Consider the following 15,990-nt stretch of genomic DNA (forward strand, 5'->3'; position numbering starts at 1 on the left):
TTAATGGGAAAAACTCCCAAAATACAGGTGTGACAAGCTTGTAGCGTCATACCCAAGAAGACTCGAGGCTGTAATCGCTGCCAGTCATTATGGGGTATTAAATCAAATCGTAGGGTATGTAAACATTATATTAGGTAGCATTGTTTAAAGTGGCTAATGATATATTTTACATCATTTCCCATCAATTCCCATTATTAAAGTGGCTGGAGTTGAGTCAGTGTGTTGGCAGCAGCCACTCAATGTTAGTGGTGGCTGTTTAACAGTCTGATGGCCTTGAGATAGAAGCTGTTTTTCAGTTTCTCGGTCCCAGCTTTGATGCACCTGTACTGAGCTCGCCTTCTGGATGATAGCGGGGTGAACAGGCAGTGGCTCGGGTGGTTGTTGTCCTTGATGATCTTTATGGCCTTCCTGTGACATCGGGTGCTGTAGGCGTCCTGGAGGGCAGGTAGTTTGCCCCCGGTGATGCGTTGTGCAGACCTCACTACCCTCTGGAGAGCCTTACGGTTGTGGGCGGAGCAGTTGCCGTACCAGCCGGTGATACAGCCCGCCAGGATGCTCTCCATTGTGCATCTGTAGAAGTTTGTGAATGCTTTTGGTGACAAGCCGAATTTCTTCAACCTTCTGAGGTTGAAGAGGCGCTGCTGCGCCTTCTTCACGACGCTGTCTGTGTGGGTGGACCAATTCAGTTTGTCTGTGATGTGTATGCCGAGGAACTTAAAACTTACTACCCTCTCCACTACTGTTCCATCGATGTGGATAGGGGGGTGTTCCCTCTGCTGTTTCCTGAAGTCCACAATCATCTCCTTAGTTTTGTTGACGTTGAGTGGGAGGTTATTTTCCTGACACTACACTCCGAGGGCCCTCACCTCCTCCCTGTAGGCCGTCTCGTCGTTGTTGGTAATCAAGCTTACCACTGTTGTGTCGTCCGCAAACTTGATGATTGAGTTGGAGGCGTGCGTGGCCACGCAGTCGTGGGTGAACAGGGAGTACAGGAGAGGGCTCAGAACGCACCCTTGTTGAGGATCAGCGGGGTGGAGATGTTGTTGCCTACCCTCACCACCTGGGGGCGGCCCGTCAGGAAGTCCAGTACCCAGTTGCACAGGGCGGGGTTGAGACCCAGGGTCTCGAGCTTGGTGACGAGCTTGGAAGGTACTATGGTGTTGAATGCCGAGCTGTAGTTGATGAACAGCATTCTCACGTAGGTATTCCTCTTGTCCAGATGGGTTTGGGCCGTGTGCAGTGTGGTTGAGATTGCGTCGTCTGTGGATCTATTTGGGCGGTAAGCAAATTGGAGTGGGTCAAGTGTGTCAGGTAGGGTGGAGGTGATATGGTCCTTGACTAGTCTCTCAAAGCACTTCATGATGATGGAAGTGAGTGCTACGGGGCGGTAGTCATTTAGCTCAGTTACCTTCGCTTTCTTGGGAACAGGAACAATGGTGGCCCTCTTGAAGCATGTGGGGACAGCAGACTGGGATAGGGATTGATTGAATATGTCCGTAAACACACCAGCCAGCTGGTCTGCTCATGCTCTGAGGGCACGGCTGGGGATGCCGTCTGGGCCTGCAGCCTTGCGAGGGTTAACACGTTTAAATGTTTTACTCACCTCGGCCGCAGTGAAGGAGAGACCGCATGTTTCCATTGCAGGCCGTGTCAGTGGCACTGTATTGTCCTCAAAGCGTGCAAAAAAGTTATTTAGTCTGCCTGGGAGCAAGACATCCTGGTCCGTGACTGGGCTGGATTTCTTCTTGTAGTCCGTGATTGACTGTAGACCCTGCCACATGCCTCTTGTGTCTGAGCCATTGAATTGAGATTCTACTTTGTCTCTATACTGACGCTTAGCTTGTTTGATTACCTTGCGGAGGGAATAGCTGCACTGTTTGTATTCGGTCATGTTTCTGGTCACCTTGCCCAGATTAAAAGCAGTGGTTCGCGCTTTCAGTTTCACGCGAATGCTGCCATCAATCCACAGTTTCTGGTTTGGGAATGTTTTAATCGTTGCTATGGGAACGATAGAGTCATTATGGGGAATTGTGTCATTATGGGGTATTGTGTCATTATGGGGTATTGTGTCATTATGGGGCATTGAGTCAAGTTGGGGTATTGAGTCAAGTTGGGGTATTGAGTCATTATGGGGTATTGAGTCATTATGGGGTATTGTGTCATTATGGGGCATTGAGTCATTATGGGGCATTGAGTCATGTTGGGGCATTGAGTCATGTTGGGGCATTGAGTCATGTTGGGGCATTGAGTCATTATGGGGCATTGAGTCATTATGGGGTATTGAGTCATTATGGGGTATTGTGTCATTATGGGGTATTGTGTCATTATGGGGTATTGTGTCATTATGGGGTATTGAGTCATTGAGTAATTATGGGGTATTGAGTCATTATGGGGTATTGAGTCATTATGGGGTATTGAGTCATTATGGGGTATTGAGTCATTATGGGGTATTGAGTCATTATGGGGTATTGAGCCATTATGGGGTATTGTGTGTAGATTGATGGAAAAAAACAGTCATGTTTAGAATAAAGCTGTAGAATACAGTGGAAGAAGGGGTCTGAAAACTTTCCGGATGCACTGTATGCAAAATGTCAAAAATAAGATCTCTTGTTTTTCAAGCTTAGGTCTTTTAAGGGAGTATGTGAGCACACTCGTTGGGTTCGGCTAGGCTCTCTGGGTTCGGCTAGGCTAGCTGGGTTCGGCTAGGCTAGCTGGGTTCGGCTAGGCTCTCTGGGTTCGGCTAGGCTAGCTGGGTAGAGGTCCGCAGTAGGGTGCTCTCAGGCGGGCTGAGTTTGGCTAGGCTCTCTGGGTTCGGCTAGGCTAGCTGGGTTCGGCTAGGCTAGCTGGGTTCGGCTAGGCTAGCTGAGTTCGGCTAGGCTAGCTGAGTTTGGCTAGGCTCTCTGGGTTCGGCTAGGCTAGCTGGGTTCGGCTAGGCTAGCTGGGTTCGGCTAGGCTAGCTGAGTTCGGCTAGGCTAGCTGAGTTTGGCTAGGCTCTCTGGGTTCGGCTAGGCTAGCTGGGTTCGGCTAGGCTAGCTGGTTGCGGCTAGGCACCAGTGGAACTGAAGCATGCTGATGCCTTTAGAGAGACAGCCCAGGAAACACCACATAGCTAGAGTAGAAAGAGGTCTGTGTGTGTGATGAACAGCTGAATAGGCACACACACACATGCAATCTCTCTCTCACACACACACACACATCTTCCTCCTTCTGCTTTATAGCACAGATGGGACTAGGTATCCTGCACTTCTCTCTCCGATCGCTTTTCTGGGTCAACTGTGGAATGGGTTACCTACATTACCTTTCTCTCTGGAGCCCTGAGCTGGGAGCCCTGAGCTGGGAGCCCTGAGCCCTGAGCTGGGAGCCCTGAGCCCTGAGCTGGGAGCCCTGAGCTGGGAGCCCTGAACTGGGAGCCCTGAACTGGGAGCCCTGAGCTGGGAGCCCTGAGCTGGGAGCCCTGAACTGGGAGCCCTGAGCCCTGAGATGTCTTGTAGATATACCATGTTTTCACACATTAACATGATAGTCCAGATAGATCACATGACTGAGTGGCCCTGAGCTACTGGAGCCAGTGGTCTACCGTTAGCTATTATAGTTACACAGCTGGGAGCGTCCTTATAGTTACACAGAGGTCTACCATTACTATTATAGTTACACAGAGGTCTACCGTTACTATTATAGTTACACAGAGGTCTACAGTTACACAGAGGTCTACAGTTACACAGAGGTCTACAGTTACACAGAGGTCTACAGTTACACAGAGGTCTATAGTTACACAGTGGTCTACAGTTACACAGAGGTCTACCGTTACTATTATAGTTACACAGAGGTCTACCGTTACTATTATAGTTACACAGTGGTCTATAGTTACACAGAGGTCTATAGTTACACAGAGGTCTACCGTTACACAGTGGTCTATAGTTACACAGAGGTCTATAGATACACAGTGGTCTATAGTTACACAGTGGTCTACAGTTACACAGAGGTCTATAGTTACACAGAGGTCTATAGTTACACAGTGGTCTACCGTTACACAGTGGTCTATAGTTACACAGAGGTCTATAGTTACACAGTGGTCTATAGTTACACAGAGGTCTACAGTTACACAGAGGTCTACAGTTACACAGAGGTCTATAGTTACACAGAGGTCTATAGTTACACAGTGGTCTATAGTTACACAGAGGTCTATAGTTACACAGTGGTCTACTGTTACACAGAGGTCTATAGTTACACAGAGGTCTATAGTTACACAGAGGTCTATAGTTACACAGTGGTCTACAGTTACACAGTGGTCTACAGTTACACAGAGGTCTACCGTTACACAGTGGTCTACCGTTACACAGTGGTCTGCCGTTACACAGAGGTCTACAGTTACACAGACGTCTACAGTTACACAGAGGTCTATAGTTACACAGAGGTCTATAGTTACACAGTGGTCTACAGTTACACAGTGGTCTATAGTTACACAGAGGTCTATAGTTACACAGAGGTCTATAGTTACACAGAGGTCTACAGTTACACAGTGGTCTATAGTTACACAGAGGTCTATAGTTACTATTATAGTTACACAGTGGTCTACCGTTACTATTATAGTTACACAGAGGTCTACCGTTACACAGAGGTCTACAGTTACACAGTGGTCTATAGTTACACAGTGGTCAAAAGATACACAGTGGTCTATAGTTACACAGTGGTCTATAGTTACACAGAGGTCTATAGTTACACAGAGGTCTATAGTTACACAGAGGTCTACCGTTACACAGTGGTCTATAGTTACACAGAGGTCTATAGTTACACAGAGGTCTATAGTTACACAGTGGTCTACCATTACACAGTGGTCTATAGTTACACAGAGGTCTATAGTTACACAGTGGTCTATAGTTACACAGAGGTCTATAGTTACACAGTGGTCTACTGTTACACAGAGGTCTATAGTTACACAGAGGTCTATAGTTACACAGTGGTCTACAGTTACACAGTGGTCTACAGTTACACAGAGGTCTACCGTTACACAGTGGTCTACCGTTACACAGTGGTCTGCCGTTACACAGAGGTCTACAGTTACACAGACGTCTACAGTTACACAGAGGTCTATAGTTACACAGTGGTCTACAGTTACACAGTGGTCTACCGTTACTACTGGAGTTACACAGTGGTCTACCGTTACTATTATAGTTACACAGTGGTCTATAGTTACACAGTGGTCTATCGTTACTATTATAGTTACACAGTGGGTTACTATTATAGTTACACAGAGGTCTACCGTTACACAGAGGTCTACAGTTACACAGTGGTCTATAGTTACACAGTGGTCTATAGTTACACAGTGGTCTATAGTTACACAGTGGTCTACAGTTACACAGAGGTCTATAGTTACACAGAGGTCTACCGTTACACAGTGGTCTATAGTTACACAGTGGTCTATAATTACACAGAGGTCTATAGTTACACAGAGGTCTACCGTTACACAGTGGTCTATAGTTACACAGAGGTCTATAGTTACACAGTGGTCTATAGTTACACGGTGGTCTACAGTTACACAGAGGTCTATAGTTACACAGAGGTCTATAGTTACACAGTGGTCTATAGTTACACAGTGGTCTATAGTTACACAGTGGTCTATAGTTACACAGAGGTCTATAGTTACACAGTGGTCTATAGTTACACAGAGGTCTACAGTTACACAGAGGTCTACAGTTACACAGAGGTCTATAGTTACACAGAGGTCTATAGTTACACAGTGGTCTATAGTTACACAGAGGTCTATAGTTACACAGAGGTCTATAGTTACACAGAGGTCTATAGTTACACAGAGGTCTATAGTTACACAGTGGTCTACAGTTACACAGTGGTCTACAGTTACACAGAGGTCTACCGTTACACAGTGGTCTGCCGTTACACAGAGGTCTACAGTTACACAGACGTCTATAGTTACACAGAGGTCTACAGTTACACAGTGGTCTATAGTTACACAGAGGTCTATAGTTACTATTATAGTTACACAGTGGTCTACCGTTACTATTATAGTTACACAGAGGTCTACCGTTACACAGAGGTCTACAGTTACACAGTGGTCTATAGTTACACAGTGGTCTATAGTTACACAGTGGTCTATAGTTACACAGTGGTCTATAGTTACACAGAGGTCTATAGTTACACAGAGGTCTACCGTTACACAGTGGTCTATAGTTACACAGAGGTCTATAGTTACACAGAGGTCTATAGTTACACAGTGGTCTACCATTACACAGTGGTCTATAGTTACACAGAGGTCTATAGTTACACAGTGGTCTATAGTTACACAGAGGTCTATAGTTACACAGTGGTCTACTGTTACACAGAGGTCTATAGTTACACAGAGGTCTATAGTTACACAGAGGTCTATAGTTACACAGTGGTCTACAGTTACACAGTGGTCTACAGTTACACAGTGGTCTACAGTTACACAGAGGTCTACCGTTACACAGTGGTCTACCGTTACACAGTGGTCTGCCGTTACACAGAGGTCTACAGTTACACAGACGTCTACAGTTACACAGAGGTCTATAGTTACACAGAGGTCTATAGTTACACAGTGGTCTACAGTTACACAGTGGTCTATAGTTACACAGAGGTCTATAGTTACACAGAGGTCTATAGTTACACAGAGGTCTACAGTTACTACTGGAGTTACACAGTGGTCTACCGTTACTATTATAGTTACACAGTGGTCTATAGTTACACAGTGGTCTATCGTTACTATTATAGTTACACAGTGGTCTACCGTTACTATTATAGTTACACAGAGGTCTACCGTTACACAGAGGTCTACAGTTACACAGTGGTCTATAGTTACACAGTGGTCTATAGTTACACAGTGGTCTATAGTTACACAGTGGTCTACAGTTACACAGAGGTCTATAGTTACACAGAGGTCTACCGTTACACAGTGGTCTATAGTTACACAGTGGTCTATAATTACACAGAGGTCTATAGTTACACAGAGGTCTACCGTTACACAGTGGTCTATAGTTACACAGAGGTCTATAGTTACACAGTGGTCTATAGTTACACAGTGGTCTACAGTTACACAGAGGTCTATAGTTACACAGAGGTCTATAGTTACACAGTGGTCTATAGTTACACAGTGGTCTATAGTTACACAGTGGTCTATAGTTACACAGAGGTCTATAGTTACACAGTGGTCTATAGTTACACAGAGGTCTACAGTTACACAGAGGTCTACAGTTACACAGAGGTCTATAGTTACACAGAGGTCTATAGTTACACAGTGGTCTATAGTTACACAGAGGTCTATAGTTACACAGTGGTCTACTGTTACACAGAGGTCTATAGTTACACAGAGGTCTATAGTTACACAGAGGTCTATAGTTACACAGAGGTCTATAGTTACACAGTGGTCTACAGTTACACAGTGGTCTACAGTTACACAGAGGTCTACCGTTACACAGTGGTCTACCGTTACACAGTGGTCTGCCGTTACACAGAGGTCTACAGTTACACAGACGTCTACAGTTACACAGAGGTCTATAGTTACACAGAGGTCTATAGTTACACAGTGGTCTACAGTTACACAGTGGTCTATAGTTACACAGAGGTCTATAGTTACACAGAGGTCTATAGTTACACAGAGGTCTACAGTTACACAGTGGTCTATAGTTACACAGAGGTCTATAGTTACTATTATAGTTACACAGTGGTCTACCGTTACTATTATAGTTACACAGAGGTCTACCGTTACACAGAGGTCTACAGTTACACAGTGGTCTATAGTTACACAGTGGTCTATAGTTACACAGTGGTCTATAGTTACACAGTGGTCTATAGTTACACAGAGGTCTATAGTTACACAGAGGTCTACCGTTACACAGTGGTCTATAGTTACACAGAGGTCTATAGTTACACAGAGGTCTATAGTTACACAGTGGTCTACCATTACACAGTGGTCTATAGTTACACAGAGGTCTATAGTTACACAGTGGTCTATAGTTACACAGAGGTCTATAGTTACACAGTGGTCTACTGTTACACAGAGGTCTATAGTTACACAGAGGTCTATAGTTACACAGAGGTCTATAGTTACACAGTGGTCTACAGTTACACAGTGGTCTACAGTTACACAGAGGTCTACCGTTACACAGTGGTCTACCGTTACACAGTGGTCTGCCGTTACACAGAGGTCTACAGTTACACAGACGTCTACAGTTACACAGAGGTCTATAGTTACACAGTGGTCTACAGTTACACAGTGGTCTACCGTTACTACTGGAGTTACACAGTGGTCTACCGTTACTATTATAGTTACACAGTGGTCTATAGTTACACAGTGGTCTATCGTTACTATTATAGTTACACAGTGGTCTACCGTTACTATTATAGTTACACAGAGGTCTACCGTTACACAGAGGTCTACAGTTACACAGTGGTCTATAGTTACACAGTGGTCTATAGTTACACAGTGGTCTATAGTTACACAGTGGTCTACAGTTACACAGAGGTCTATAGTTACACAGAGGTCTACCGTTACACAGTGGTCTATAGTTACACAGAGGTCTATAGTTACACAGAGGTCTATAGTTACACAGTGGTCTACCATTACACAGTGGTCTACCATTACACAGTGGTCTATAGTTACACAGTGGTCTATCGTTACTATTATAGTTACACAGTGGTCTACCGTTACTATTATAGTTACACAGAGGTCTACCGTTACACAGTGGTCTATAGTTACACAGTGGTCTATAGTTACACAGTGGTCTATAGTTACACAGAGCTCTACAGTTACACAGAGGTCTACCGTTAATACTAAAGGTACAGTACACAACACTAAGAGGCTATTTTACCAGAGAATGTCCAACAGAGCGGTATTGAAGTTCTATTTTAACTTGGGAGGAAAGCTATAGACATGAACTCTCTTTTCCAACTACCCCCCATTCTCTCTCTCTGTGTTGACAGTAGAGGATAACCCTCAGGGGACATAGTGGTGTCCTTCTCTCTCTATGTGTTGACAGTAGAGGCTAACCCTCAGGGGACATAGCGGTGTCCTTCTCTCTCTGTGTTGACAGTAGAGGCTAACCCTCAGGGGACATAGTGGTGTCCTTCTCTCTCTGTGTTGACAGTAGAGGCTAACCCTCAGGGTACTTAGTGGTGTCCTTCTCCCTCTCTGTGTTGACAGTAGAGGATAACCCTCAGGGGACATAGTGGTGTCCTTCTCTCTGTGTGTTGACAGTAGAGGCTAACCCTCAGGGGACATAGTGGTGTCCTTCTCTCTCTGTGTTGACAGTAGAGGCTAACCCTCAGGGGACATAGTGGTGTCCTTCTCTCTCTGTGTTGACAGTAGAGGCTAACCCTCAGGGTACTTAGTGGTGTCCTTCTCCCTCTCTGTGTTGACAGTAGAGGATAACCCTCAGGGGACATAGTGGTGTCCTTCTCTCTATGTGTTGACAGTAGAGGATAACCCTCAGGGGACATAGTGGTGTCCTTCTCTCTGTGTGTTGACAGTAGAGGCTAACCCTCAGGGGACATAGTGGTGCCCTTCTCTCTCTGTGTTGACAGTAGAGGCTAACCCTCAGGGTACTTAGTGGTGTCCTTCTCCCTCTCTGTGTTGACAGTAGAGGCTAACCCTCAGGGGACATAGTGGTGTCCTTCTCTCTCTGTGTTGACAGTAGAGGCTAACCCTCAGGGGACATAGTGGTGTCCTTCTCTCTCTCTGTGTTGACAGTAGAGGATAACCCTCAGGGGACATAGTGGTGTCCTTCTCTCTCTCTGTGTTGACAGTAGAGGCTAAACACTCAGGGGACATAGTTGTGTCCTTCTCTCTGTGTGTTGACAGTAGAGGCTAAACCCCAGGGAACATAGCGGTGTCCTTCTCTCTCTGTGTTGACAGTAGAGGCTAACCCTCAGGGGACATAGTGGTGTCCTTCTCTCTCTCTGTGATGACAGTAGAAGATAACCCTCAGGGTACATAGCGGTGTCCTTCTCTCTCTGTGTTGACAGTAGAGGCTAATCCTCAGGGGACATAGTGGTGTCCTTCTCTCTCTCTGTGTTGACAGTAGAGGATAACCCTCAGGGTACTTAGTGGTGTCCTTCTCCCTCTCTGTGATGACAGTAGAAGATAACCCTCAGGGTACATAGCGGTGTCCTTCTCTCTCTGTGTTGACAGTAGAGGCTAATCCTCAGGGGACATAGTGGTGTCCTTCTCTCTCTGTGTTGACAGTAGAGGATAACCCTCAGGGTACATAGCGGTGTCCTTCTCTCTCTGTGTTGACAGTAGAGGCTAACCCTCAGGGGACATAGTGGTGTTCTTCTCTCTCTGTGTTGACAGTAGAGGCTAACCCTCAGGGGACATAGTGGTGTCCTTCTCTCTCTGTGTTGACAGTAGAGGCTAACCCTCAGGGGACATAGCGGTGTCCTTCTCTCTCTGTGTTGACAGTAGAGGCTAACCCTCAGGGGACATAGCGGTGTCCTTCTCTCTCTGTGTTGACAGTAGAGGCTAACCCACGGGGGACATAGCGGTGTCCTTCTCTCTCTGTGTTGACAGTAGAGGCTAACCCTCAGGGGACATAGTGGTGTCCATCTCTCTCTATGTGTTGACAGTAGAGGCTAACCCTCAGGGTACATAGTGGTGTCCTTCTCTCTCTCTCTGTGTGTTGACAGTAGAGGCTAACCCTCAGGGTACATAGTGGTGTCCTTCTCTCTCTATGTGTTGACAGTAGAGGCTAACCCTCAGGGTACATAGTGGTGTCCTTCTCTCTCTCTCTGTGTGTTGACAGTAGAGGCTAACCCTCAGGGGACATAGTGGTGTCCTTCTCTCTCTGTGTTGACAGTAGAGGATAACCCTCAGGGTACTTAGTGGTGTCCTTCTCTCTCTGTGTGTTGACAGTAGAGGATAACCCTCAGGGTACAGAGTGGTGTCCTTCTCTCTCTCTGTGTTGACAGTAGAGGCTAACCCTCAGGGGACATAGTGGTGTCCTTCTCTCTCTCTCTGTGTGTTGACAGTAGAGGATAACCCTCAGGGGACATAGCGGTGTCCTTCTCTCTGTGTGTTGACAGTAGAGGATAAACCCCAGGGGACATAGTGGTGTCCTTCTCTCTCTGTGTTGACAGTAGAGGCTAACCCTCAGGGGACATAGTGGTGTCCTTCTCTCTCTGTGTTGACAGTAGAGGATAACCCTCAGGGTACATAGCGGTGTCCTTCTCTCTCTGTGTTGACAGTAGAGGCTAACCCCCAGGGTACATAGCGGTGTCCTTCTCTCTGTGTGTTGACAGTAGAGGATAAACCCCAGGGGACATAGTGGTGTCCTTCTCTCTCTGTGTTGACAGTAGAGGCTAACCCTCAGGGGACATAGTGGTGTCCTTCTCTCTCTGTGTTGACAGTAGAGGCTAACCCTCAGGGGACATAGTGGTGTCCTTCTCTCTCTGTGTTGACAGTAGAGGCTAATCCTCAGGGGACATAGTGGTGTCCTTCTCTCTCTGTGTTGACAGTAGAGGATAACCCTCAGGGGACATAGTGGTGTCCTTCTCTCTCTGTGTTGACAGTAGAGGCTAAACCCTCAGGGGACATAGCGGTGTCCTTCTCTCTCTGTGTTGACAGTAGAGGATAACGCTCAGGGGACATAGTGGTGTCCTTCTCTCTATGTGTTGACAGTAGAGGCTAATCCTCAGGGGACATAGTGGTGTCCTTCTCTCTCTGTGTTGACAGTAGAGGCTAATCCTCAGGGGACATAGTGGTGTCCTTCTCTCTCTGTGTTGACAGTAGAGGCTAATCCTCAGGGGACATAGTGGTGTCCTTCTCTCTCTGTGTTGACAGTAGAGGCTAACCCTCAGGGGACATAGTGGTGTCCTTCTCTCTGTGTGTTGACAGTAGAGGCTAAACCCTCAGGGGACATAGTGGTGTCCTTCTCTCTCTGTGTTGACAGTAGAGGCTAAACACTCAGGGGACATAGTGGTGTCCTTCTCTCTCTGTGTTGACAGTAGAGGATAACCCTCAGGGGACATAGTGGTGTCCTTCTCTCTCTGTGTTGACAGTAGAGGCTAATCCTCAGGGGACATAGTGGTGTCCTTCTCTCTGTGTGTTGACAGTAGAGGCTAATCCTCAGGGGACATAGTGGTGTCCTTCTCTCTCTGTGTTGACAGTAGAGGCTAATCCTCAGGGGACATAGTGGTGTCCTTCTCTCTCTGTGTTGACAGTAGAGGCTAATCCTCAGGGGACATAGTGGTGTCCTTCTCTCTCTGTGTTGACAGTAGAGGCTAATCCTCAGGGGACATAGTGGTGTCCTTCTCTCTCTGTGTTGACAGTAGAGGATAACCCTCAGGGTACTTAGTGGTGTCCTTCTCTCTCTGTGTGTTGACAGTAGAGGCTAACCCTCAGGGGACATAGCGGTGTCCTTCTCTCTCTGTGTTGACAGTAGAGGCTAACCCTCAGGGTACTTAGTGGTGTCCTTCTCTCTCTCTGTGGTGACAGTAGAAGATAACCCTCAGGGTACATAGCGGTGTCCTTCTCTCTCTGTGTTGACAGTAGAGGCTAACCCTCAGGGTACATAGCGGTGTCCTTCTCTCTCTGTGTTGACAGTAGAGGCTAATCCTCAGGGGACATAGTGGTGTCCTTCTCTCTCTGTGTTGACAGTAGAGGATAACCCTCAGGGTACATAGCGGTGTCCTTCTCTCTCTGTGTTGACAGTAGAGGCTAATCCTCAGGGGACATAGCGGTGTCCTTCTCTCTCTGTGTTGACAGTAGAGGCTAATCCTCAGGGGACATAATGGTGTCCTTCTCTCTCTGTGTTGACAGTAGAGGCTAATCCTCAGGGGACATAGTGGTGTCCTTCTCTCTCTGTGTTGACAGTAGAGGCTAACCCTCAGGGGACATAGTGGTGTCCTTCTCTCTCTGTGTTGACAGTAGAGGCTAACCCTCAGGGGACATAGCGGTGTCCTTCTCTCTCTGTGTTGACAGTAGAGGCTAACCCTCAGGGTACTTAGTGGTGTCCTTCTCTCTCTCTGTGGTGACAGTAGAAGATAACCCTCAGGGTACATAGCGGTGTCCTTCTCTCTCTGTGTTGACAGTAGAGGCTAACCCTCAGGGTACATAGCGGTGTCCTTCTCTCTCTGTGTTGACAGTAGAGGCTAATCCTCAGGGGACATAGTGGTGTCCTTCTCTCTCTGTGTTGACAGTAGAGGATAACCCTCAGGGTACATAGCGGTGTCCTTCTCTCTCTGTGTTGACAGTAGAGGCTAATCCTCAGGGGACATAGTGGTGTCCTTCTCTCTCTGTGTTGACAGTAGAGGATAACCCTCAGGGGACATAGTGGTGTCCTTCTCTCTCTGTGTTGACAGTAGAGGCTAACCCTCAGGGGACATAGTGGTGTCCTTCTCTCTCTGTGTTGACAGTAGAGGATAACCCTCAGGGGACATAGTGGTGTCCTTCTCTCTCTGTGTTGACAGTAGAGGATAACCCTCAGGGTACATAGTGGTGTCCTTCTCTCTCTGTGTTGACAGTAGAGGCTAACCCTCAGGGGACATAGTGGTGTCCTTCTCTCTCTCTCTGTGTGTTGACAGTAGAGGCTAACCCTCAGGGTACATAGTGGTGTCCTTCTCTCTCTCTCTGTGTGTTGACAGTAGAGGCTAACCCTCAGGGTACATAGTGGTGTCCTTCTCTCTCTCTCTATGTGTTGACAGTAGAGGCTAATCCTCAGGGGACATAGTGGTGTCCTTCTCTCTCTGTGTTGATAGTAGAGGCTAACCCTCAGGGTACTTAGTGGTGTCCTTCTCTCTCTGTGTTGACAGTAGAGGCTAACCCTCAGGGGACATAGTGGTGTCCTTCTCTCTCTGTGTTGACAGTAGAGGATAACCCTCAGGGGACATAGTGGTGTCCTTCTCTCTCTCTCTGTGTTGACAGTAGAGGATAACCCTCAGGGGACATAGCGGTGTCCTTCTCTCTCTGTGTTGACAGTAGAGGCTAACCCTCAGGGGACATAGTGGTGTCCTTCTCTCTCTCTCTGTGTTGACAGTAGTCTATAGTAGTCTATAGTATAGTCTAGAGGGGTTGACATTCAGTGGTCTATACTATAGTCTAGAGAGGTTGACATTCAGTAGTCTATAGTATAGTCTAGAGGTTGACATTCAGTAGTCTATAGTATAGTCTAGAGAGGCTGACATTCAGTCGTCTATAGTATAGTCTAGAGGTTGACATTCAGTAGTCTATAGTATAGTCTAGAGAGGTTGACATTCAGTAGTCTATAGTATAGTCTAGAGAGGTTGACATTCAGTAGTCTATAGTATAGTCTAGAGGTTGACATTCAGTAGTCTATAGCATAGTCTAGAGGTTGACATTCAGTAGTCTATAGTATAGTCTAGAGGTTGACATTCAGTAGTCTATAGTATAGTCTAGAGAGGTTGACATTCAGTAGTCTATAGTATAGTCTAGAGGTTGACATTCAGTAGTCTATAGTATAGTCTAGAGGTTGACATTCAGTAGTCTATACTATAGTCTAGAGAGGTTGACATTCAGTAGTCTATAGTATAGTCTAGAGAGGTTGACATTCAGTAGTCTATAGTATAGTCTAGAGAGGTTGACATTCAGTAGTCTATAGTATAGTCTAGAGGTTGACATTCAGTAGTCTATAGTATAGTCTAGAGAGGTTGACATTCAGTAGTCTATAGTATAGTCTAGAGAGGTTGACATTCAGTAGTCTATAGTATAGTCTAGAGAGGTTGACATTCAGTAGTCTATAGTATAGTCTAGAGGTTGACATTCAGTAGTCTATAGTATAGTCTAGAGGTTGACATTCAGTAGTCTATAGTATAGTCTAGAGAGGTTGACATTCAGTAGTCTATAGTATAGTCTAGAGAGGTTGACATTCAGTAGTCTATAGTATAGTCTAGAGGTTGACATTCAGTAGTCTATAGTATAGGCTTATCTTTTCTAAATAATAACCTGTATAAGTTGAATTTTAGAAACACTGACCGGGATGTAGGCCTATACGACATACAAAGGAATGTTATAGGCATACGGGCAAATGTCTATTGTTTAAAAAAATCCTTAACCCGGGTTTTCTTTTAAACCCTGTCTATATTATACTGCACTTCGCTTACCGTTCAATGCAAAGGAGGGTAGCGGCAGCTTCAGGAGCTGCTCGTTTCATCATCTTCCTAGTTTAGGACAAATCCCTCCTTTGACGACGTTATTCCTTAATTCCCAAACTAGAACACTGATGTCGTTCTGAACCTGTTGCGGTTTGGTTTATAATTGAGAGAGTAGACTTGCTGCGATGAGCAGATGATTCCCAGACTGCTACAAACCAGGACGGATGACGTCGGTCCGCGTCTCAGTGCAGTGGGGTGGAGAGAGACGGAACCTGGGGGAATGGGCGTGTCCGTCTGGATGCAGATTTCGTCCGTTAAACAGGACACAACGCTGTGCTGGTTTAGATACGAGCACAGCGAACACCACGCTCTGACACGAGCAATTAGCAATCCTGTCACATTAGGAATTAGCAATCCTGTCAACTTCATTCGTGAAACATTTCTGCAACGTCTACCTACTGAACGTGGCCCTGCATTGGCGCATTGTACATGTTAGTCATTCAGCAGAGGCTCTCATGCAGAGCAACTTTCAATTAGGGCATTCATAATAAATAAATATATATATACACAAAAGTATGTGGACACCCCTTAAAATGAGTGGATTTGGAATTTTCCGCAACACCCGTTGCTGACAGGTGTGTAAAAATCAAGCACACACTCATGCAGTCTCCATAGACAAACATTGGCAGTAGAATTACCCGTACTGAAGAGCTCAGTGACCTTCAACGTGGCACCGTCATAGTATGCCACCTTTTCAATACATTTGGGCCCTGCTAGAGCTTCCCCGGTCAACCGTAAATGGCAACGTCTAGGAGCTACAACAGCTCAAAGTGGTAGGACACACAAGCTCACAGAAGGGGAGTGCTGAAGTAAAATGAGTCTCTCTTCGGTTACAACACTGGAGTGGTGGAAAGC

General features: G+C 46.2%; 1 long non-coding RNA gene across 1 annotated transcript in view; it reads right to left on the bottom strand.

Annotated features, from left to right (window-relative positions):
• Positions 1-15,279, bottom strand: part of LOC135505613 (uncharacterized) — a 40,094-nt gene extending 24,815 nt beyond the window's left edge. Inside the window, exon 1 of the long non-coding RNA XR_010450302.1 lies at positions 15,085-15,279. This is a non-coding gene — a long non-coding RNA (uncharacterized LOC135505613). The remainder of the gene's footprint in view (positions 1-15,084) is intronic.
• Between the last annotated feature and the right edge of the window lie 711 nt (positions 15,280-15,990).

Source organism: Oncorhynchus masou, chromosome 19 (assembly GCF_036934945.1).
Source record: "Oncorhynchus masou masou isolate Uvic2021 chromosome 19, UVic_Omas_1.1, whole genome shotgun sequence".
Classification (NCBI taxonomy): Eukaryota; Metazoa; Chordata; class Actinopteri; order Salmoniformes; family Salmonidae; genus Oncorhynchus; species Oncorhynchus masou.